At 44.3% G+C, this 25,411-nt stretch overlaps 1 long non-coding RNA gene across 2 annotated transcripts in view; it reads right to left on the bottom strand.

Annotated features, from left to right (window-relative positions):
• Nucleotides 1–372: 372 nt before the first annotated feature.
• Nucleotides 373–25,411, bottom strand: part of Gm39607 — a 37,896-nt gene continuing 12,857 nt past the window's right edge. The window contains exon 3 of one of the 2 annotated variants that reach the window (XR_872286.2): nucleotides 373–2,141. This is a non-coding gene — a long non-coding RNA (predicted gene, 39607). The remainder of the gene's footprint in view (nucleotides 2,142–25,411) is intronic. The other variant, XR_872287.2, reaches the window with a different exon arrangement.

The raw sequence follows: 25,411 nt of genomic DNA, 5'->3' as shown, positions 1-25,411 counted from the left end.
TTAAGCTTCCTAAGTCTTAATCGCTGTTCTACATCCAACAGGGAATGTTTCAATTCAGAGGAAATGGTTGCCCAACTCAGAGCTCCTTCATACTGAGTGCCATTCATTGTCTGTCTGTTAGTGAAGTAGGAGAACCTTGAAGTAGGAAAATTGATGCTATAAGGGATTCACTAATAACCTTGCTTAGGAAATATCAAGTAACACAAAGTAGAACTTACCTAAGGGCTGCCTCCAATATGACTTGAGGAGTAGTATACCAACCGGGTGTCTTAGTTAGGGTTGCTATGAAGAGACACCATAAACAAGGCAACTCTTAATTGGGGCTGGCTCACAGGTTCAGAGGTTCATTCCATTATCATCATGGTGGGAAGCATTTTAGTGTCCAGGCAAGCATGGTGCTGAAGAGGCTGAGAGTTGTACATCTTGTTTTGAAGGCTGCTAGAAGTCTGGCTTCCAGTGAGTTAGGAGAAGGATCTCAAAGCCCACATCCAAAGTGACAAACTTCCTCCAAGGCCATACCTACTCCAACAAGGCCACACCTCCTATAGTGCCACTCTCTGGGCCAAGCATATTCAAACCACCACATCAGATGTGTTAGAAACTGTAGGATTGAAAATTCTGTGCTATAAATCAAGTTTAGGGTTACTCAGAACGTTCTGCTAGTGGTTATTCACCAATATATAACTCCAATTAGGTCTCATTCCCATAACAGGAGGAAACAACCCTGACTTAACAACTGGATTTTAACCCCATCCCAAAGAATATGCCCCTAAGGGCAGCTCAAGAGGGCAGTGCAGGATCACAGCCAACATTAATCCTTGTTTTCCCTGTAGGAAAAGCATATCTGCCACGTGGGCAAGATGACATCAGGTAACAAAAAGAACAATACTTAAGAAATAATTCTGCCAATACCTTGCAGTCCCTTGTCTTGTTTAAATTATTCAGATCATAACCTGGAGCCTGGACCTAAGGGACGACAGTGCATTCAGAATGCATAAGCCCAAAGCCTGTGTAAGCTGATAAAATTTTCTGTTTGAGACTGGTTCTTTTTTGTGTGCATTGGCCAGAAGCAGTCACAGGGTATTATTAAAGAATGTTTCCCTTTATTAATGTCTAAGGGTGAGGTGTGGCTTCTCACTGGGAAAGCATATTCATTCAGACACCTCCTGCTCTGTGTGGCCTTCCTGCACTTAACCACTGACCCTACAGACCGTGCCTGCCGCTGTCTGCCAGATGCTAAGTCTTTTGGCTGCCTTCATTCTCCTGTCGTCTCCCCACTGTAGGCTGAAAGTCTGCTTGGCAGCCCTGACTCGTTCTTGTCCATCTGTAGCAGGCCTGGAAGAAATGAAGGTGTTCTAAAGAGATGCTTGTCTCTCGGTCTATCAGACTTGTGGCAATGAACGCCAAAGAAATGGGAATTTCCTTAGGGTTCTCTTGGGCTAGCCATACAAGGAACTTGCTGCCCAGGAAGAAATTTCAAAAGTTCTAAACAACTTATCAAACCACCTTGCAGGATGAGACTGAAACCCAAATAAACATGGTTACTGGTGAGTGTGGCCACACCTTTTCCAGGACTCTTAAATGTGCACAGCCTTGGCTCTCTGTTTAAGTTCTGATCTCACTTCAGGCCCGTGAAGGCAGACTCTGGACTGTCTCTCTTCCCAATGCATTGAATAATCTATTTTTCTCTGCTTTCTAGTATTCATTTGTTTTTTTGTTTGCTTGCTTGTTTTTTTGGTTTTGGTTTTGGTTTATTGATGATGGTGGCCAGACCTGACTTGGGGCACAGTTTGTGACCACCCCCAGTGATACATCTTGTTTTGCCACAGTCAAGCAAGCTACACATGGCTATACAGTTTGTGAGCAAATGTTGCCTGACTCCTCACAAAAAACACATCACAGGACACAGTCATCTGTGCTGGGTTCTGTCCTGTCCCCCCACACATCCCACACACACTCCTCTACCCAGCACATGAACCTTCCCTATCTAGCCATGCAGGAGACTTGAGTTTCTGTCTGCAGGGTCAGGCCATCCCAGAGGACTTGGGTGATGGAGATGCAGTTCACCATTTGAGGATCCACACTTGCTTTGTTTTCTTCCCCAAACTTCAATGCTGGCCGTGTACATCAGACATGTCTGCCTGGAGATACAGAGAGGCTCAGGAACACGGTTTCACATTTGGAATGTGCATAAGTCTAAATTCAGATAAAGATTTATCTAGGCTTAGGAGGAGAAATGTTTGGATTGACACTGGCATTTGGTAGGAACCTCACTCGGTACCCCAGTTCAGGCAGCTACTGTTTACTTATTCAATACAATAAGACAAAGTCATTAAAGCCCCCATTGCTGGTAATTGTCTCAGAAATTGCATCCCTTGGCCTCACAATTAGTTTGATACAAAGCAGGGAGACACTTGGGTTAATAACCTCGAATTTTTATGACTCAATCAATATTTTGGTTTCTGCAGGCTGCTTTGCCATTGTAAACTTAGAGTACAGTGCTTGTGGAGTGTGTAAATATTTAGCTAGCCATTGGAGCATCAATTAATGAAATCATTTCTTTAATTTAGATGACACCATGGCAGCATGCCGCTATGAGGTATTTATGCTAGCTGATTTCATAGGCCGGGAAACCAGATTGCTGTTGTGCTCTGTGGCTTACAACCATACCACTTCATAGCTCCTCCCTGCAAATATTCCTGGTAGATTAAGCGCCTTCAGATAGAACTGAATAACTGAGGTGCTTGCCACAGATGTTTTCATCTTGATTTTAACTTTACAATTACGCTTCTTTATCTAAGATCTGCAGTGTTTATGTGAGTGCTGGTTAGTCCTGCAGATGGGCTGGGAGTCACAGCTGAGACTGATTGCTCCAGCCTTCTTTCTAGAGTAGGGTACTGTTCTAAAACAGAAAAGAAAAAAAGAGAAGAAAAGAAACCCTAGCATAATCAGAGTCCTGCGCTATGGCTCTCAGATACCAGAGCACCCTGTACAATGATACTTTCTCTTAACTGGATCTTTTTTATTTTCTTCTTCTTTAAAATTTGGTTTTGGAGTCAGGCATGGTGGCACATGCCTTGAATCCCAGAACTGAGTGGCCAGAGGCAAGCAGATCTCCATTAGTTGGAGGCCAGTCTGGTCTACACAGGTTAGCCAGGAGTACATAATGAGAGTTCTTGTCCAAAAGTAAGTAAGTAAATAAATAAATAAATAAATAGGTACTTAGGTACTCGTGGTTAAAGTGTTTCCTTTGCAAGCATTAAAACCAGGGGGGGTGGTTAGATACTCAGAGCCCACATAAATGCCAGTTAGGCAGGGCATGACACCCTGTTATTGAAGCCATAGAAGGCTGGAGACAGAGTCCCCAGAGTAGGCTGGCTAACAAGATTAGTCATGTCAGCAAGATCTAAGTTTGACTGAGAATCTAGGTTGATCTGCTCCAAAGAATAAGAAAAGCAATCAAGGATGAATTCCAACACAACCCTGGACACCACATACACACTCACATGCATGCATGTGCCTACACACAAGCAAAACATGCATAAAACACACATATAAAATGGAAAAGAAAAATTAACTGGCTTTGGACTTTTAAGATGTGGTCTAAGGTTTATCAGGTTGGCTTTCAGGTCCCAAATCTTCTGCTTTCTCCCTCTGAGTTCCAGGATTAGAGATGTGTAGCAACACAGTCAGTTTTCAGTTGGTTGTTCCAAAGCGAAATTCCCAACTCTGCTCCTGGGAATGTGTTTGCCGGGGTTGCCGAAAGTATTCTACTTAATGAAGAAAGAAAGAAAGAAAGAAAGAAAGAAAGAAAGAAAGAAAGAAAGAAAGAAAGAAAGAAAGGAGGGAAGGAGGAAAGGAGGAAGGAGGGAAGGGGGAGGTTGTATTGTCCAGTTCTCAGTTTCTTCAAGGCAGAAACATCTTGGGGATGAAGGAGTGTGCATACTATGTCCTATATTTTTCAACTTGAACAATTAGGAGGAATTTAACTCTTTAACTAGAAAAGAGTTATCTTGTCGAGCGTGGTGGCGCTCGCTTTTAATCCCAGCATTCAGGAGGCAGAGGCAGGCGGATTTCTGAGTTCAAGGCCAGCCTGGTCTACAGAGTCAGTTCCAGGACAGCCAGGGCTACACAGACAAACCCTGTCTCAAAAACCAAAAAAAAAAAAAAAAAAAGAGTTATCTTAATGTAAATTGTCCTAATACATAATTTCTTGGTTTTGTCACTTGGTTTTTAAACAATCACAAATATGGAATAGAACCTGCATTTTATATATACTAAAAGCCAAGTGTAGTGTTTCTTACCTGTAATCCAGTTATGTGAGAACCTTAGGCTGGAGGATTGAATTTTGGGCTAGCCTGGGCCACATAGCAATACTATACCTCAGAATACAGGACTATTGCTCAGTCAGTGAAGCCCTGGCATTGCAAACACAGGGATCTGATCTTTATCTCTAGAGCCCAAATTGAAAAGCTGGGCTTGGTGGTACTTACTTGTAATCCCAGTGCAAGAATGGTAGAGACTGTCTAAACAAACAAACAAAAAACAGGTTGCTGGAGCAATATTCAAGGAAGAACAACACACAAGGTTGTCATCTTGCCAATGCACACTCAAGCACATACACACATTCACTCACACACATATGAGCATGCATACACACATACATACACAAAGGTAAATAAATTCTCTCCTCATTTTTGATCATACATACCAAAGTACATACAGATAAAATCGAATATTGTCTAGAATTCCTTCAGAAGATCCCAGCAGCCTCAGATCAGTCCCTGGTTATAGGATAGGGATTCTGTCTTTTTCAATTTCAACTATTGCTCAGACTCCTTTTCAACTCCTGGGACTAAGTTAGCCTACAATGCAAGGCAGTGGTGGTGCACGCCAATAAAAGAAAGAAAGAAAGAAAGAAAGAAAGAAAGAAAGAAAGAAAGAAAGAAAGAAAGAGAGAGAGAAAGAAAGAGAAAAAGAGAGAAAGAGAGAGGAAAGGAAAGGGAAGGGAAGGAAAGGAAAGGAAGAAAAGAGAAGAGAAGAGAAGAGAAGAGAAGAGAAGAGAAGAGAAGAGAAGAGAAGAGAAGAGAAGAGAAGAGAAGAGAAGAGAAAAGAAAAGAAGTTAGCCTACAGCCTGGGCTTTCCAAGTAAATTGAACTATGGACATAAAGGACCATACCTGGGCTAGGACCCTGTCTTTTCCATCTGCATCTGTCTATTGTTCTAATACAGGTCTTCAACACCAAAGGATAACAAGAGTGTTCACTCCAGCAGATCCTGTTCCTTGAAGTTACTGAAAGACTCATACAACAGTATTCACATACCATTGGACCACACATCTAGCTGCAAGAGAAGCTAGACAATATAGTCTCTACTCCAGATCTCATCCATCCATCCATCCATCCATCCATCCATTCATCCATTGGTCAAGGCTAGTCCTCAAGAGAACGAATTGCCCATCATCTGTAATGTAATGATGTAGGGTAATAAACCGGTTTCATGCTGTCTCAAGTATCACTGGGACTTTGTCACACTAGGAAATTGTATTGGCACTCTCTGATAAACTATTTAGAAAAGGCAGCCTTCAAGTTGTGAAAGAGGTAGTGTAAGTGTAACAGTCACAAGTCCCACTGAAGACCAGCAAGTTCACACTAAGCATTCCAAACACAAGGTATTTGCTTAGGCAAGAGCTGGATTTTACAGTTAATACTTCCCAGGTCTAGGTTATAAACTCATGGATCTTCTAAAAGTACAACATTGGTAGCAAAATAAAACCTTGACTTCACTTAGACTACTGTAATAAAGATCTTTCGAAATGTTCCTTTAGAATGAGTTCTCTGCCAATACATAAACATTTTTGGATGAAATTTCATAGGGTTGGGAAGGTGGCTCAGTAGACAAAGTCAGCCCTTGCTGCACAAGCATGAGAGTTCAGTTCCACATAAAGCAAAGCTGCTTCTAATCCCAGCACTCAGGAAGCAGAGACAGTGACTCACTCCCTGGGGCAATCTGGCTAGCTAGACCAGAAGGACAAAAGGGGGCTGGAGGATGGTTCAGCAATTAAGACGACTAACTGCTCTTCCAGAGGACCTGGGTTCCATTCCTGGCACCTACGTGACAGCTCAAACTTTCTGTAATCCCAATCCTAAGGGGCCCAACACCCTCTGGCCTCTAAGGGTACTGCACACAGGTATACATGCAAGTAAAACATTCATACACACAAAGGGGGGGAATGGAGGGGTTTTGTTTTGCTTTTGTTTTAAAGCAAAAATGGTTTTCCTGCAGTGGGGAACAGAGCTAAGTAGCAGTAAAGACACAGACAATAGGACCTGATAGACAGCCGCCTAGAGCATCATTGTTTCTGAGGTGAGATAAAGAGCACACGGTGGGGTGCCTACCATGTGGGAAATTACAAAAGAATCTGCAGGTGGACATAAAGCCATCCTACTGATGGCCTTATCTTCTGAGAATGGTTCTCTCAATTGGAGGACACAAGTAGATAAAGACTCTTTTTCCTCTTGCCTGTTCCTTCCCTTATCCTCAGGACATTTTTTTTTCCTGTATTAAACTTGGCCAATGCAAATTAACTAGAATAATATTAATTATAACATTTGCTGGGCAATAAGAAAGACAAGCTACAGGAAAGGACTGCTTTCTCTGAACCCCTAACAAAGGCCACAAGGGAGACTTGGGAAGGAGATCAGCCAAGAAAGGCCAGAAAGGTGTCTGGTTGGGAAGGAATTAGCTGGGTGAAGCAGGAGGTGGCAGAGAAGTTCCCATGCAGACTTCTAGCATGAATGCAGAGCTCAGTCGTGGGGCAGAACACGGCAAGGGATGAGGAAGCCTCAGCAAGCACACAGGAATGAGTGCACAGAGGCCTGTGAGACAGTCGCATTTGTTTGTGAATTGAGCCCTGTCTGGTAGGGACCCCTAGGAAGTAAAGTCAGAGTTAAAGACATCAGTGACACTTCCTTGGGAGGTCAAAGCCTAAGGCAGACAGGACATGGGGAAGTGATACAAGGAGGGTTAGGTGTCACCCCTCTGGTGGCCATGCCACACAGTGCACGACCATAGCTGGGTGTTTGTTCAGCACCCAGGACTTTTCTAGTGAATGTACAAGGAAAAACGTGGCTCAGATTTTTTTTTTTAATTTGAGGCAGGTCTCAAATGAGGGTGGGGCATAGAGGAGGAGCCAAGTGATGGACACTGATGAGAAGGAGGGGAACTGATGACTTATTCTGGGCATTTCCCTGGGAAGAAGAGAAAGAGAAGAGAGGGTCGTGGGTTTGCCATCAATATCCCCAACAACAGCCTAGGTTCACTCTCAAGCACGCACATATGTAAAGGTGGAGGGAGAGAGCCAATTCATGTAAAGCTGTCTCCTGACCTCCACACCTCCACCCTCCAACACACACAGATCACACACACACATAGACATAATACATAAAATATTCTCTAAGAGAAAGATAGAGAAGGCAGGCTGTGGCTTTAAAGAAATGTCCACGTTCTGTCTTGGGAGACCACATTAAGACAGAAAGACCAAGGGGACGGTTTAGGTGCCCGGACATAGTGTGAGGCTGGAAGGGGTGGAGGAGCTGGGATCCCCATTACCAGCACAGAGCCTAAGCTCAAGGCACGAAGCATCCACCATGGGTGAGGGCAAGAGGGGATGGCGTCTGTGAAGGTGGAGCTGGAGCAGGACGCTGAGGGTCTGGTTCAATGGCAACAATTTGTGAATTACAGGAAGCAGGCCAGAGACAGACATGTGAGTTGGGTGAGAGGGATTGACTTGGAAACGGAACAAACTCAATGTAATGATGTCAAGAGAATGTCAATCCATGAGCACCCAGGAGAAAGATGACTGGGAGAAGGGAGAAGTGGCAGAGGTGGGGTGTCACCTTAACACCCCCAAAACCAACTCCCCAGATTTTGCTTTGTCAGCCTTGGCTCTGGTCTAACTCAAAGGTAAGGAAGTCTGAGCAGTCACCCCAGCTCTTTGGCTTGCAGAAGATTAGAAGGCTGCTGTTTTTAATGAACTCACAAACACTAGCTTATCACAGGAGCCAGCCATTTAAAAATGTCCTTTATTGTAGCAGGGTGGTGACACTTTCAAATGCTAGTGTTGGAGAACAAAGCACTGTGAGCAAGCACCCACTAGAAGCCTACCCAGGAGTGTGTTACAGCGCTTTGCCTGGTGGGCTTCTCTCTCCAGCCAGCACAGGCCCTCACTGTTCACCTGCAGGGGAGGACTATTTGGAATACTTGTGTCGGGCACCTCGGTAGGTGAGATGCCCGGGAACTCTGGGCAGCAGCTCCAGTTACAAATCTCGGCCATATAAAATAGCAGGAAATGTGGGGCGTGGAGAGTTCACTGGGGAGATTAACTACTTGGAGGAGCCCCACATCAGCATCTTGGTGTTTAGAGAAAAAGATAGCCCGCACAGCTTTTAATAGCATAAAGAAAACTCTGCTGTCACGCTGAGAGAGAGGACTGTCCATTCTGCTTCTGGAAGGGCTCATCTTTAGTTTGAAAGCCATCTTTCTTTTCTGTAAGAAACACGGGGTTGAAATGAAAGCCAGATGGAGCCGCAGTAATTTTGAGGTTTATTTTTTTAAATTAAATAAATAAATAATTTCTGCATACCCTAATTTTCCAAGATGAGCCCCCAAGGTTGTTGACTTTAATCCCCTTCAACTATCCTCTCCCTCCCTAGCTCCCATCTTGCTTAACACTAAACAGAGATTTCTACACACCAGCCCACCATGCACCTTCATTTTTTCCTACAGGTACATTGCTATTCAGATAAATGTTCCCTGTAGGTACAAGCATGCTTGCTATTTAGGTAAACTTGAAATGTCTGGGGGATTCTAGCACTAGATGAGAATCTCTGTACTATCCAGAAGGGTGAGCCAACGTTCTTGGTATAGCTGGGGCAACCCCAAATGATCAAGCATGCTGGCATGTGTACAGTCTTGGCTACAGTTCTCCAAGAAAGGTATATACACAGTTGAAGCAAAATAACACCGTCCCACAGTGTACACTGACAGTGAACTGATGAGAAATTTTACTGGAATTGGTAAGCACAGTGTATGAGGGAGGAACAGAGAATGGGGTGTGATAATGAACACACAGGATCAACCTTCAAGCACAGGGTTCAAAAGCCCAGACAGAGCAGCTCGGAAGGTTAGAGAAGGATTAAACCTGAGAGCAGAGTTAGTTCACTTACGGTTCCTTGGGAGACAATAGGGGAAAGGAAGATGTGTGTCCAAGAACATGGGCCCATGGTTGACCGACTTAACCCAACTAGACTTAGAAGCATTAAATTTTCTAGTGTTTCTGGCTGAAGCGGGTGTTTAAAAAAATCCAAAGGACCTCCCTGGATAAGTAAGCCATGGTACAGTTTGTTTAGGGTTTGTTATTTGGAAATGCCTAGCGCCCTGGGGGAGGACAGGGGCACTCTGTTTGAAGCAGGTAAAAGGTCTGTGATCTAACATTCTTGAACTCTAGAAACACCCACGGGTAACTGTACACAGAGCAGAGGCACGTGTTTTCATGTAGATGTCCCACTCTGACTGGGAATGTCACTCAGCCCAAGTGTTCCTTGGAGAGATTTACTAAGAGAAAGGCTCACTGGAGGAAGGGGATGCACTCTCCTCATGTCTGCACTGCTTGAATTGAACATACCCTCCTAGGTATTCCTCAATCCAATAAAGTAGACAACAAGACCATCCATCCTACTGGAAATGGCTTTGATTCTCTTCTGCTGGATGCCACCTCTGGATGGCGCTCTCAAGGGCATGCCCACTTTTCCAGCATCAGTGAAAAATTAACCCAGGATCTCCTACTGGCTCTACCTCAACCAAATACCCAACTGTCTCAACTCAAAGCTCTCTAGCCTTTTCTCAGCCTCTTCTTTTCTTTTCTTTTCTTTTCTTTTCTTTTCTTTTCTTTTCTTTTCTTTTCTTTCCTTCCTTTCTTTTTTTCTCTTTTTTTTTTTTTTTTTGTGGTGCTACGCCCACAAACCCAGGACTGCACAGATGTTAGGACAACTGCCTGCCCATTCTTCTGTTCCTCCTATCTCTTACTCCATAGTAAGACTGGGAGATCAAGATGGGTGAATGGGTACAAACTTACCCTGACTGGGACCATCGAGAATAGCCATTGTTAGGTCACATGAGTGATTCCTCAAACGTTGCTACTTTTTTAAAGACCAGTAGGCTTACCAAAGCCTGTGTCCCTGCAGATCACTACTTAACCCCCCTGCAGCTCCTGCTTTTGTTGCTGAAGCACATGTCCCCATCCCTACTCTGTATGCCCCTCATCCTCCCAGCTCTGCAGACATCTATCTGAGGAGCAAGTCTCTTCTCTGTCTTCAACAGGAATGTGAAGACAGCTCTTCCCCATGATGTCAGTTCTGCATCCCCTGGGAGGAGAGACCCACAAGGCCCTGTACAAATCACAGGCCCCATCCACTGAACCTAGCCCCGAATTAGCTGTCAGGAGGAAGGTTGACCAGGTCCCTCTTAAAACCTCAGTTTTCAGAAAATTCATGGCAGAGGTTCTAGGTGTGTCTCTGTCCTCTCACATGGCCTTAGGGGACAAGCGATGCCCAGGTGTCATGTAATCTTCAAGTTGGTATCTTCACTTGTCACTTCTTTTACACTGAATTGCTTAAAGGTAAGTGTTGAGCTCAGAAAAAAAACAACAACAACAACAACAGAATCTGGTTTTGTTTGTTTGGCTTTATTTTATAAGACATGGTCTCTTGCAGCCCAGGCCAGCCCAGGATAACCTTGATCTTGCTATGTAGCCAAGGCTGGCTTTCAACTCCTGAGCTTGATTCTTTTTTTTTTTTTTCTCGAGACAGGGTTTCTCTGTATAGCCCTGGCTGTCCTAGAACTTACTTTGTAGACCAGGCTGGCCTCGAACTCAGAAATCTGCCTGCTTCTGCCTCCCAAGTGCTGGACTTGATTCTTAGCCTTTTTAGTGCTGACTATCAGTGTGTACCACCAAGAACTGTGCAGGTTGCTTCTTTTTAAAGTCTCTTTTCTTTCTTTTTTCCTTGTTTGTTTGTTTTCAATCGCTTTATGTTGGCAGACAGGCTTTGAAATCCTGGACACAAATCATCCTCCTGTCTCAGTGACTAGAATACATGTGCTGTTTAGCTTCTTTGCTGTCATTTTAGACAAGCTCTTGCTGCATAGACCAGGCTAGCTTTGCTGCATAGATCAGGCTAGCCTTGAGCTCACAGAGATCTACTTGCCTCGGTTTCATGAGCACTGCAGTTATTGTATTGTATGGGTGTAAGTATTGCACCCCATCTGGCTCCCTTTGCTTTTGTTGTTTTTTTGAGATAGGGTCTCACTATGTATGCAGGGAACTCCCTATGTAGACCAGGCTGGCCTTGAGCACACAGAGATCCTACAGTCTCTACCTCCTGAATACTACAATTAAAGGCACATACCTCCAAACCTAAACTTTGTTTTTGTTTATATTCCATAAACCTTGTTCAAAATTCCCAGAACAGTGTGCGTGCATGGGGTGTTCATGCATGCTGGGAATGAGACTTAGGTAGCTCAGTGGTAGACACACTTGTCTCACATAGAGGAGGCCCAGGGCTCCATCTTCACCGCGGCAGGGAGAGTGAGTAGGGACAGGATAGATATATTCTCCTCACCAATTAAAGCATTGGTGTCGCATGATAAATGAGGTAACCCCTTCTGTTCTGTGTAACCACATATGTGCCAAGTTCCCAAAATAATGACTCCAAGACTGGATTATTTATGAATAAATGCCTAGGCCAAAGGCTTTGGCTCATTCTTCGGAGCTCATAACGCCCACTTATTCTATTCTAAGTCCTGACATGTGGCTAGTAACCCCTCCTCAGGTTTATGCCACCAGCTCCATCAGCTTTGGGGTGGATCTCTTCCATGTCTGACTCTATCTCAGAATCCTCTCTCCTGCCAGAACTCCCACCTCCTATTTTCTGCCTAGGCCAATAGGCCAACAGCTTTTTTTTATTGACAAATGATGCTTCTATACAGTATACAAGAGATTCTCTCTACAGTTCTGAATATTGATTTTGGAGGGGAAAGCCTTACCTTGCTGACAGGCAAAAACTGGCCAACATCTTCGTGTTCTGTATCCTCAGGTATAAACTATGGACACCTATAAACTGCACTATTGCTGCCTAGTGAGACCCTCTTGACCCGAGAGTCTCTGGTGTGAGTTAGCACATTCAACTCATACACACCAACTTCTAATGGGCAGGACTTGTAAAATTATCTTTGTCTTATGTGCTCTGCACAGAGTCTGGCTCAAAGAGTCAGAATGTATGTGCTGGCCAGTGAGTTTATCCAAAAGCATCACATTATAAGGTCTGTGTCTCTTCCTTCCTTCCTTCCTTCCTTCCTTCCTTCCTTCCTTCCTTCCTTCCTTCCTTCCTCCCTCCCTCCCTCCCTCCCTCCCTCCCTCTCTCTCTCTCTCTCTCTCTCTCTCTCTCTCTCTCTTTCTTTCTTTCTTTTTTCTTTTTTTTTTTTTTTGGAGACAGGGTTTCTTTGTATAGCCCTGGCTGTCCTGGAACTCACTCTGTAGACCAGGCTAGCCTCAAACTCAGAAATCCACCTGCCTCTGCCTCCCAAGTGCTGGGATTAAAGGTGTGTGCCACCACTGTCTGGCCTGTGTCTCCTTCTTTTTGGCATGGTCTTCATACCAGGCTCTATCTCAAGTTCTGGAATAGAATGACAGAATTCTGACAAAACAGAGTAATTCTTTTGGGGTTAATGTGTTACCTACGATTAGCCTCTAGTTGTGATTCCACAGTTACTGAATTAATAGCCAGATGAATTAAGTTCAACCTATTTGAGGGCTGAGGTGTCACTCAGTGGCAGCAGGCACACCCAGAAAGATCTTGGATTGAACCCTCAGTATCACCACAAAGACAAAACAGAGCAAAAGTCATAATTTTGTTCACAGTCCTAAAAATTGAATGTCCTTTGGCAAGACCTTGACTTTAGATAGCTTTCCACTTCATCTATGCCTCTAAGAGTAAGGACAAGCAGCCAGAGATAAGTTTGAGAGCTAGGTCTGGGACATAGGCTTTTATAATCCTAGTACTCTGAAGGCTAAGGCAGGAGGATCACAAGCTCAAGGCTAGCCTGAGCTGACAGGTGAGTTCAAGGCCAAGTGATCAACTTAGTGAGATGCTGTTTCAAAATAAAAGAAGTGGCTTGAGCAGGGCACAGTTGGCATTGCCTATAATGTCACAGGCCACCTGTTCAGCTGTGTCGTGTATTGGAACGTGGGTAATGGGAACACTTCTTCCTGAACCTGTGGGGAACATGACTTGATAGACACTGTGGTGGACCACAGAGAACCTCAGAGCTCTGCTGTTCCTGCCGCCAGCTAGTGGACTCAATTTCCCTTCCCATTAGCCCAGACTCTCCTTGTCACTGACAAGATTCTTGACAGAAGATAGTTCCCTCCCCAGGACATGCTGCTCTAGTCCCTGGAATCTGTAGGTAGATAATATATATGCGGCAAAGGGGATTCTAGGTTGCAAATAGTATTGTTTCCTAGTATCTGCTGTCCTTGAGCTGGGGCCACAGGGTGCTTAGATGTGAGGGAGAGAGGCAGGAGACAGAGTCCAACAACACGGGGACTTGACTAGTCATCAGTAGCTTTAAAGATAAAAGGAGCAATAAACCAAGTAGTTCAAGCAGCTGTTAAGAATATGGAAAAGCTGGACTGAGGATGTCGCTCCAGCAAGCCTTTATTTCTGTTCTCAGTATACATACTTTCTCTAAAAAAAAAAAATTACCTCATTCAACTGTCAAGTAGAACTTACAAGAGGATAATTGGTTACATGATTTTCTAAATACTTTTAGATTCCAATAAGTTCATAGTAAGTTTAAGTCAATAATTCATGTTATAGATTGATAGGAGTTAAGAAATCACAGCAGAATTGTTTACATGTCTTTCCATTAAAACTACTATCCCACCAAACATTCATTAGCTATTACTAATTGCCCCCTAAAAGTTCATTATAAGTTTAAAGCAATATTTTTTATGTCACAAGTTAGCACAGTTTGGTCAAGATACAAATCATCTGCTTTGTGTCTTAGTAGTTTTGAAGTTTTGTATATATAAACTAGTCTCACACCTAACCTAGAAGGAATGTTTTCTGTGATCATAAATTTGTTCCAAGCCTGCTTTCTTTCCTAGTGCAATTAGCCCATGGCACATGAAAGTTTACAGAACTCTATATGCAGCCTTTACTCTACAGAGATCTATAAATTACTTGTATAAATTTAGTTCTATAAAATCATTATCAGGGATTATGAAATCATCAATTTCTCTACATAACATTACTACATGAGAGTACACCTTCATGTTGCTCTGTAGAAATCTGCCCAATAGGATGGGCTGATGCCCAGGAACCATTAGGCTATGTAATGGCGACAAAAAAAAGGCATGTCAGCAGTAAGAAGCAATCCTCGGATGAAGTCTCTAAGGACCCTGCATTCTTGAACCTCATCCATCGCAGGTCATGCAAAATGGTGGGCCATCCCCAGAAACTTCACTTGCATTCCTTAACTTTTCCTAGATGACTTCTGACAGGTTGAGCTATTGAGACCCAGCCTCAACAAAAGAAAAGAAAAGAAAGGAAAGGAAAAGACAAGAAAGGAAAAGAAAGAAAAGGCAACTAAAATGTGTCCTCTTGAACCTCTTCAAAGAAAAGCAGCCTTACACAAACCTGAGTTTAGTCCACAGAGACCCATTTCAGATTTGTGACCTCCAGATATATAATGTAGCACGTTTGTGCTTAGTTAAATCACTGCAGCTCTAATAATCCCTTGCAGCTGCCAACAAGAAGATAGCACACACCAATATAGTATGGTAGAGTTATGCTGAGTGACAACTAAAGTTAAGCTTTTGATTTCAACACTCTTGGAAGGCCACTCTTATGCAAGAAGTCCAATTGTACTGGCTAGTTTTGTGTCAACTTGTCACAGGCTGGAGTTATCACAGAGAAAGGAGCTTCAGTTGGGGAAATGCCTCCATGAGATCCAGCTGTAAGGCATTTTCTCAATTAGTGATCATGGGGGAAGGTCCCCTTGTGGGTGGGGCCATCTCTGGGCTGGTAGTCTTGGTTCTATAAGAGAGCAGGCTGAGCAAGCCAGTGGATGCAAGCCAGTAAAGAACATCCCTCCATGGCCTCTGCATCAGCTCCTGCTTCCTGACCTGCTTGAGTTCCGGTCCTGACATCCTTTGGTGATTAACAGCAATGTGGAAACTGTAAGCTGAATAAACCCTTTCCTCCCCAACTGCTTCTTGGTCATGATGTTTGTGCAGGAATAGAAACCCTGACTAAGACGCCAGTCATGGTGTAATTCATTATGTGAGGAAGCCCAAGCTAGCCACCTGAAGGGCAGGTATCACACTTCATGTCTCTTGGTGAGCACAGGCCAACCCAGCTATCAGCTGAGTGCAGCTGTGACCTTTGCCAACCGATATACACAGGAGAGCCATCCAAAGAACCTGTCCCTGACTCAGAACAGTAAGCAGGTAGATGGTGGCTGCTTGAGACTCCTATATTTTTGGATTGTATCTTTGCTGTGCTTTTATGCTGTAAATACTTAGGATGATATCTGCCCCATAAGACATCTACATCAAATGTTCATTATTGTTATGATACTTCAGCTACATATACATAAATTTCCCTGTAACCTGATAAAGACATATCATCCTTGATGTGATAGTTGGGACTTTGGTTCCACAAATACTTCTTCCTGCCATCATGAGCCATCATGGCACTGGTGCTGGGCTTTACCTTGGGGATTTAGGAGATCAGGTCCCTCCTGCCTCAGCCTCTCAAGTGCTAATATTATTATAAGCCTGAGTCACCATACCTAGTTCTTGTCAAAAGTTCAAAAAGCAGGGAGAGTGAGATAGCTCAGCAGGCAGAGCCACTTATAGCCTAACAACCTACACTAAAGGAGAGAGATGACTTTCTAAAGTTGCCCATTAACCTCCATATGCATTCTGTGGCATAAATGTGCACAACTCAGTGCATGTGTAGACACATACATAATAAATTTAAAATTGGAGAAGTTGGTAATTATTGAATGATTTTCTATTAAAAACAAAAAAGTAAAATAAATAAAAATAACACACCAGGTGCATAGTGTATGTTTGTTGTCCTCAACATCGAGAGGTTGAGGCCATCACTCAAGTCTGGAAACGAGACTAGCTCAGGAACATATCAAGAAAAAGATACGTGAATTAAAAACAGGCAAGTGCCATGGAGTGTTCATGACAAAGAAAGCTGTTCAGACAGTTGTTTCGGGGTTTTTTGGGGGGTTGGGGAGTATAGGGAGCTTGTTTTGTTGTATGTGGGGAGTTGAGACAGGGTTTCATATGTCCTATGTGAGCCTCAAACTCTTGGCAGCTAAGATTGACTGGTACCTTCAGAGCTTATGGGGAGTGAAGTCCTGAGTGCATATAGTTGGCATAGTATAGTTGGCATTATCATGAATATGTTAAAGACCCCAGTGCCTCAGAGTGGCAAAGCCTTCTCCTGGGTCTTGCACAGATGTTGACAGTATAGAAAATGTTGATGATAGCTTCTTCCTCCAGGATTTCAAGAGCCTAAAACTTCTCCCCTAGAGAGACCACCCTCCTACCAAGATTAACTAAACCCGTCTCTTCATTCAACTGTATAGAATAAACCTGTGCCTTCTCAATTCAGATGTACAAAATATATGTACAAGTGCTGATGCATCTCCATTGGAAGCCGTGGCTTAAACTCCAGATTTCTGTATGTGTGTTTATCTCTTCTTCATTTCCTGCTGCCCCAGCTAGGTCAATCCCTAAGCCATGCAGGTTGCAGCAGGGTATTCCTGTCTATATATTCTATATTCTTGAGTTGTGGTACTATAGCTATGGGTTACCACACCCAGTTTATGTGGTGCTGAGAATCAAACTTAGGCCATCATGCATGCTAGGCATGATGCCCTAAGTATTCTATCATGAGTCATTACCAGCTAGGAAGCCAGTGTTTGTTTTGTTTTGTAGCCAACCAGAAGTCCCAGTATGAGTTTCTTGGGGCTGTCAGAAGAATCACTCCATCCTAAGGACTTCAAACACTGGAAATATGCCCCCATCTTAGCGTTTAGAGCGCTGGAGTTGGTGTGCTGTCCAGGCCAGGCGTGCTGTCGTCCTGCGGGCGCGGTGGGGAAGCTCCATTTGCTTGCTTCTGCTTCCGGCAGCTTGGCAATTCTTGGGGTTGTAGATTCATCCCTCTAATCATTACCTCCACCACACCGCCTTCTTCCTATGTGTGTCTATATTTCTAATTCTCCTCCTCTCTCACAAAGTTACACTAGTCTTGAAGCCCTCACCTCATTCACTATGCCTTCATCTGAGCTAGTTTCAAAGGTCCTATTTCCAAACAAGGGTATATGCTAACTTTCTAGTGGGCTTGAAATCCAAGAGGGATATTATTCAACCCAGCCAAGTCTCTATGTTTAATACTAAAAACTAAAGGTATGATTGACTGCATCCAAACAAAAGCCTCAGGTACACACTCAGAAGCAGGAGAACTTAATGGAATGGGCTGGGAAGAGGTCTCATAGAAGTCAAGATGTGGATGTTGGTATAGTCCAGTTGTGTCCCTCCAAAACTCCTGTCAAAACTTAAACCCCTCATTGTGGTGGACTGAAGAGATAGGGTCCTTTGCAAATCAACTAAGGCTGGCAGGCTGAGTGCATACTAGAGCACCTGCCTATAGTAAATGGGTAAGACTTTGTGTTCGATCCCAGCAAGGCAGATTTTAAGGAAGGAAGAAAAGGGAAAAGAGAGCTATGTAATTTCGGCTAGAGGCATAGTTCAGGAGTGTAAAGCCATGGGTTCAATCCACCTCTCCCCTCACCCCAAATCAACAAGGATCAGCACTGAGGGCTTTACTGCTGTGAATGAATTACTGTCCTTAGAGAAGAGGCTTCAGTGCCTGGGGCCTGGCTTTCTTCCTCTGATCTCCTGTTAGTGCCACTGTCCTGAGCAGCCCCTGACTTGTATCTAAGGAGCCTTAGACTTTACTAGATGAGTTAATGGAGGGATGGATAGAGACTCAGAAAATGGCCCCAGAAAAGAGGAATGGTGCCATTCCCCTCACTCAATGAGGCAGCAGGACAAACCATGGAGGAAGAAGGAAGCAGAGACAGGGTGCCTCTGAAGCCTTGTGTCCAGACCAGCTGACACAGAAACCAGGGCTGGCCTGAGTAGTCATCAATGTTCTACACACATTCTTTCAGCTTTACAGTTACCTTCTCTCCAGTTCCAAGAGGTGAGTTAGGGGTGTTTATTTGGTCTTCTCGGACCTGGGTCTTCCCCTTCCAGACCTTTCAGATCCTGGGCCTGCATAGGAAAGACTGCATCTGCAGCTCAAAAGAGTGTTTGTTGCTCTGCTAATTAAGGTCAGAGTCTACCATTGTCCAGATAGCCTTCTGAGCTTGGCACAAAATGGTGACTTGCTTTGTCAGCAAGGATTCTCCATCTCTGACCTTGTCTGGGGAGCCTGAAACCTCCACCCTCTACCTGCAGAATGTCATGTAGCCTTGGTTAGATTAAAGGTTCAGCTTCCCTTCTCCCAATAAGAACCATTCAGGTAGCACCTGAGGCTTCCCGGATGCCTCCCCATGCTAATGAGGCATCCAAGTACCTTAGCCTCCAGCCAATGACCTTTGCCCATCCTGGAGATTCCTACGTGCTTCTCTCAAACTATATAACCTTTGATTCACTGTCAGTAAAGTTGATCTGTCTCCTTGAAACTGGTCCCCAGATGTCATTATTACCACTCACAGGCCTTTATCAACTCTGCTCCCTTTGTCCTCATGGGCTGGTGGCCAGTGACTCCAGAAAGAAGAGAGATCCACAAAAGAAAAATGAGGAGATAAGATAGACGATGAATGGAACACGTGACTTATTTGGAGGAAAACTTGCAGAGAGAAGCTCAGTAGGAATTAGCACTTAGAAGCCTTAGAGATAGCTTAGCAGTTAAGAGCACAGGTCTACTCTTCCAGAAGACCCAGGTTCAATTCCCAGCACCCACACGGTGGCTCATAACCACATGTAACTGCCAGGAGATCTGACACCCTCTTCTGAGCTCTCAGGGCATGAGGCACATACATGGTGCAGGCATACATGCAGGCAATACACTCATAAGCAAAAAACAAATTCCTTTTTAAAAATCAGAGCCTTCACTTATAATCTGGGATGGAAGGGAGGGGGTGTTATAAAGTTTCCCCTTTTTGCCCAAAGTTGGCCATTGCTAGGGGCCAACCAGTTAAAGTATGTTAGGTAAGCCAAAATTGTTTTTCCTTGCTGGACATTACTTGGGGTCTATGGTTCAGAGAAGGCAAGCATCTAGAGAAATAACTTATGCTAGGTCTGGAGACCAAGTGACTGTAGTTCAAGGAATTGTCACCTTTCAGTCCCACATGGAGGAGGTCTTTCAAAATAACATGGTTCTTCCTAACTCAGCCTATCCTTGGCACCCCCTCACAGGGGTGGTGTAAGCAGAGGTGCTGATAGTAAGGTCTGGTTCCCTAATTGGCTCTTGATTTGGTCAATAAAGAAGGTGGGAGCCAATTACTGGGGGAAGGGTCCAGGTGGGACTTTCAGGTCCCAGGGGAAAAACAGATGTGAGGGAAGAGAAGAGCCCTTTGGGCCAAGCTTTGGAAAGAGAAGCATGTAACAACCATGTAAGATCTTGGGGTAGCTAGAACCAGCAGATGGTTGCTATAGGCTAGGCTGATAAGGTTAGGGCAGGAGATTCTGTGCCCAACAATTGTGTTATCTGGCAAGTTCTAAAATAATAATATTCTCTGAGTTATTTTTCATCCATGGAGCAAAGGTGGGCAGAGAAGGAAAGAAGTCAAGGCAGTGCTTGGCAAAGTTAGCCAGAGGAACAAAAGAGAAGCCCAGAGGGAGCTGGTGGAGTGGGAATGGTTGCAACCCATCCTGGGCTAAGCTGGATAGAGCAAAGGGAACCAGGAGAGGACAGAGCACTGGCTGATCTCCTAGAAAGGCAGTCATGTGTCTTTTAAAATTACACGCAACAGGGTGGGAGCTACACCCTTGCTCTGGACAGCATATTGACACAGCCTCACTGTCTTAGCACCTGTCTCTCCTGCCTGGCCTTTGAGAACTGGGGAAGGATGGGTATAATGCTGCTCTGAAAAACTGAAGTGAGCGACTGCTTGTGTCAGGCCATCACGAAGCCCTTTGCTCTGTGACTATGACAGATAGAAAATTTAAGTGGCAAACATCACCAGGAGAAAGGCAAAGCAATGACTTGAACTCAAGCCAAGTCTCAAGGCTTCTGAGAGCCATGTTCAGAACAGGAAGAGATGAGAGGCCAGAGCTAGGGGAGGCCAGGGGAGGGCTCACAGGGAGGGAAGAGGCAGGTGGGAATTTGCTAGTTGCAGTTCTTCCAACTGAAAGAGCTTTTGGGAGATCTGTCTGCAGAAAACCCCAGCTTTTAGCCAGGACAATGCTATGAACATAGCTGGCTGAAGGAAGAGAGGGGGAAAATAATTGAAGTCACTTTCTGGGCACCAATTTACTATAATTAATTAATTAATTAATTAATGAAAATAATATTGGTGTTGTCAGGGATATTCTTTCTACTTCCTGGTTATGGAAAAATATATAACAACTATATATAACAACTAACAGAGCCCTAACATGACAGAGAATAAAGTAGGTGACCATCCCTGGTGGCACCATAACAAGTGTGAATGAATGAGTCTTCAGATAGCAGTGCACAGTTGCTGCCTTAAATGAGGACAATAAAGATAACTCAAGAATAGGCAGCTAAAGCCTTAGGTGCCCATGCGTGTAATTCCAGCACTCAGGAGGCTGAGGCAGGTGCCTGTGGCCATTGTAAGTTCAAAGTCAGCTTGGGCTGCAGAGTGGAATCTTGTCCCACAAAACCAAGCTTTGACAACAAGACCCTGTGGTGACTCCACTATTAGGCAGTCTGAGTTTAATCCTGACCACTTTCTCAGATGGCCGATTCAGGGCAGGTTAAAGAACAGGCTGCCCCTTCGATGTTCCTCAGTCTGCTTTGTCTACTTTTCCTTCACATTGAACTTATTCTCTTGCTTATCAATTCTTTCAGGACTTTTTGTTGTTTGGGGCAGGGTCTTGCCATGTAGCTCAGGCTTGTCTGGTATGCAGTATATAGAACATACAACAATCCTCCTGCCTGCACCTCAGGAGCACTGAGATGACAGATGTGTACAACCGACCCTTGGCATGATGCTTTGTTGTGACTGTCCAGGACTCTCTGGGCCTCTCCTGGCCTCTCATGCTGTGCTGAGTATCACTCCCATTGAGCTGGATTTTCAAGTACATCTTTGTGGACCCAGTGCTGACTAGAGCTGCCCCCAAGAGAATCCATATGCATCCCTTTTAGGTGACAGTCATATTCTGAGAGGGAGTGTTCCAGGAGCAAGCATTCTAATGCCAAGATGAATCATTATCAGATCCTATGCAATTTATAGCTATTTAGTGTCCTACGTAGCCAGGCGAGTCTCAGGCCAGATACAATGGAGGACAATTATCTCCATCTTCCTTTCTCTTAGAAAAAATGATATACTCATTATCTGTGTGTGTTCATGGTGTGTGGGTGTGTGTGTGTGTGTTTGTGTGTGTGTGTGTGTGTGTGTGTGTGTGTGTGTGTGTGTGTGTGAGTGTTCATGGCATGGGGGTGGCATGATGTTGTGCGTGGAGGCATGATGTGGGAAGAGGGGAGATGCATACCACTGTGAGACTGCAGAGTCAGAAGACAACTTGATGATGTTAATTCTCTCTTTCTACCTTTACATCAGCTCTGGGAATCGAACTCATGTCTACAGGCTGTATGGAAAGCACTTTTACCCACTAAGCCATTTCTTTAACCCAGTTTTTGCAATTGGAGGTATAGAAATGAGTTTGCAACTGCCTTCAATCTATACCATCTAGAAATAGATGAGACTAGGGTTAGAATCCAGGCTGGCTGGACACCTCCTTCACAGTCACTTTGAGGCCTAATTATGAGCCTGTTCAACCACTGGAAAGTGGCCATTATTGATTCTGGTGTTTGAAAAGGAAGTTAAGTGGCCATATCAACACCACTTAGCCTGATCAAAAGGCCAGCAAGTACAGGCTGAAAAGTGCTCCACCAACAAGGCCTGGTCCTCCCACTGGGAGCTGCTATCCTTTCCAGACTTTGGAGCTACTGAGCTAGATGCCTGTAAGACTCTGGCAGCGTTCTTAACTCGCTGATTCTTCCACTATAAGACAAGGGCCCAGGTACCTCCACTAGAACTTCTAATATGAAGGCTTTCTGACAAGTGCTATTTGTGATCATAAGCAAAAGTCCATGATTTTTAAAAAATTTATATCACATTTGTTTATTTATTGTGTGTGTGTATATATGCCCGTGTGTATATGTGAATGAGTGTTTACATGTGTATGTGTGCATGTCTATATATCTCTGTGTGTGCATCTATGAGTGTGTACATGTGTATGTGTGTGTGTATGTCTATGTGTGTATCTATGCCTCTATGTGTGCACATGTGTATTATATGTGTGTGTGTATGTCTATGTGTGTATCTATGCCTCTATGTGTGCACATGTGTATTATATGTGTGTGTTTTGTGTGTGTGTGTATGTGTGTAGGTCAGAGGACAAGTTATGAGAATCATTTTTCTCATTACATCATGTGGGTCTTGGGAATTAAACTCAAAGTCTTCAGTTTGTTAAGATAGGTGGCAAAGATGTTTACCCACTGAACCATCTCTTTTGGGAAAAAAAGGTGTGTGTGTGTGTGTGTGTGTGTGTGTGTGTGTGAGCCCATGCTTGACATGGTACATGCCTCCCTATGGAAGGACTTGGTCTTGGTGGAGCACAATTTGGCCTGTTTTTACTGGCTTTAGTATCAGGCTATCTAAGTGGCGTTGATATGGCCACTTAGCTTCCTTTTCAAATACCAGATTCAATAATGGTCACTTCCAGTGAGTGAATAGTCACTTGTAGGAAGTCACTTCTTTCCTTCTACCATGCCAGTTCCAGAGACTGACCTCAGATCAGTGAGCTTGGCAGCAAGTGCCACTAACCTGCCACATGGACAAAAATGTGGTCTTGAAAAGTAATTTTCACCACAATTCTTTTTAGCAATGGGAGCCTGGCAATCCTTGACTTCTCTCCCCTACAGTAACTCCCTTTTCTCCAGACTTCTTTGTAGGACTGGGGTCTAGCTCAGTGATAAAGCACTTGCCTAGCATTTGCAAGGCCCTGGATTTGGGCTCTAGCCTGGGCCTGGGATAGGGGGTGGGAGGCTCATCTCCATGCCCAATCACATTTTAGGTTCATCTCTGCAGCTGTGTCTTACCTCACTGCAAAGCTTTCTGCTGCACACTGAGGAGCTGAGTGTGATGGCACACATGTCTTCCCAGCAGTGCAGGGGACTAAGGGCAAGAAAATTACTGAAGTTTAAGGCTAGTCTAAATTGCACAGGGAGAACACACATACACACACACACACACACCTGTAACAAATGAGCTGTACTGGATAGAGACTAGTCCACACACTCTGAAGCACTGAGGCTGGGTTAAGGCAGCTGGGGGAAGGGAGTGCTGGGCCAGGTTATTCTGACAGAATCCTAAGGACCGGAGAAGGTATTTCCTTCTGTTAGCACCCACTGCAGCTGAGGGTAGAATCTGCTGGCCCCAAATCGCCTCTTAGCAGAAAGCCCCTGAGAATCAGACAGATGCGGCTTCTTCTCTGACAAAGGGCAGAAGACCCCAAGAAATCAGAACTGCCTAAGTCCTCAACCTTTTCCTCCCTCTCATCTTCCTCTTCCTCCTCCCACCCCTCTCTCTGCTCCTTTCAGGCTGGGGTGGCAAGGCTCAGTGGCAGAGTTCTGGCTTAACTCAGAACATAAAATAAACAACTCACCTATTGGTCTCCCCACCATACCACAGTGAACCCCATTTAAAGTCTCATACCCCTCTTCTTTTGTCCTATGACTGTCCCCACACATAGATTGTCCTTTGTTAAATGGTATAGGCGGCTGTGTGTGAGGCAGATCCATGCCTGTAAGCCAGCACTTGGAGGATTGTGTGAGTTGAAAGCTAGCTTGGACTACAATATGAGTTCAAGGCCAGTCCGGGCCACAGGGCACAACATTGTTTTTAAAAGTAATAAGTAATAAGTAAGTAAATGCTGAAACCATCACATACAACTATCTGTCTTCTTGGAGGTTTCACTGTGTCACCTCTGTGAGGTTTCTAATGTTTATCCAACTAATCTGCCCTTTCTTTATCTTGTAGCATCCTTGTTGTTGAACATAAGATGCTAAAAGGGAATGCTTTTTCTTCCTCAATATGGTTTTTGTTCATGGGTGCCTCAACAGTCTTCTAACTCTTGTGTGTGGTGTGCATAGATGTGTATGAGTGTGTGTATGTGTGTGTGGGGGGGGGGTACTTGCATCAGGGTCAGAGGACACCCTTGGGTGTCAGTCCTTGTGAGGCAGGGACTCCTTGTTGGTATGCCATGCCAGCTAACTCATGTACCCTGGAGAATTTTTCTATCTTATACATCTATCTTGCCATAGCCTTGCCAGCTTACAGATGTGGGATACTGTGACTGGCTTTTCAGACAGGTTCTAGGATTTCAAACTCAGTTCTTCACACTTGCATGGAAATTCTTTACACATAAAACCATCCAAAAGCTTTCTTGCCCTCGAGTTTAATTTCACATCTATCTGAGCTGGATACCTTCTTAGGGTTGGATGAGTGCTAGCACCTCAAATGTACCTTACGTTGCTGGCTTGGGTTGCTTCCACAGAGCAAGGCATTGTGTTTGTTGTCAGGTTAAATTACAGAGCCAGCCAGAGAGTTATAGATGCCTAAAGGAAAAATGTTTTCTTCCCTCCATGAAAAGGCAGGTGAGAGCCTTTGGAGGGCCTGGGGTTACTAGGCATGACAATTTGGGTGGCAGTTATTGGGTAGACACATGGACAAAATTTAAACCTAAAAGTTGGAGACTAACCTGAATAGCACAGCGAGACCTTGCCAGAGGCAGGCATGATAGTGTGTGCACCTGTAGTCCCTCAAAGATCTGAGGTAGAGGACATTCTGGGCTACATGGAGGCTCTTTCTCAAAACAGAGGAACAAAACCTGAGCAGAGGAGATGACTTAGTAGGTAGAGCTGTATAAGCAAAAGGACTGTGAAGATTCCTGGCCCCCACCACAAGTTCAGCAGGATATGACAGTAAAGTCTGTCACTCCAGCACCGTAGGGACAAAAGCAGGTAGGTTTCTGTCACTGAGTGACTAGCCATCCTAGAAAATCGGGAAA

Source organism: Mus musculus, chromosome 11 (genome assembly GCF_000001635.26).
Source record: "Mus musculus strain C57BL/6J chromosome 11, GRCm38.p6 C57BL/6J".
NCBI classification, from domain to species: Eukaryota; Metazoa; Chordata; class Mammalia; order Rodentia; family Muridae; genus Mus; species Mus musculus.
Note: the sequence above shows the minus strand (reverse complement) of the source record. Positions and strands in the feature narration are given on the sequence as shown.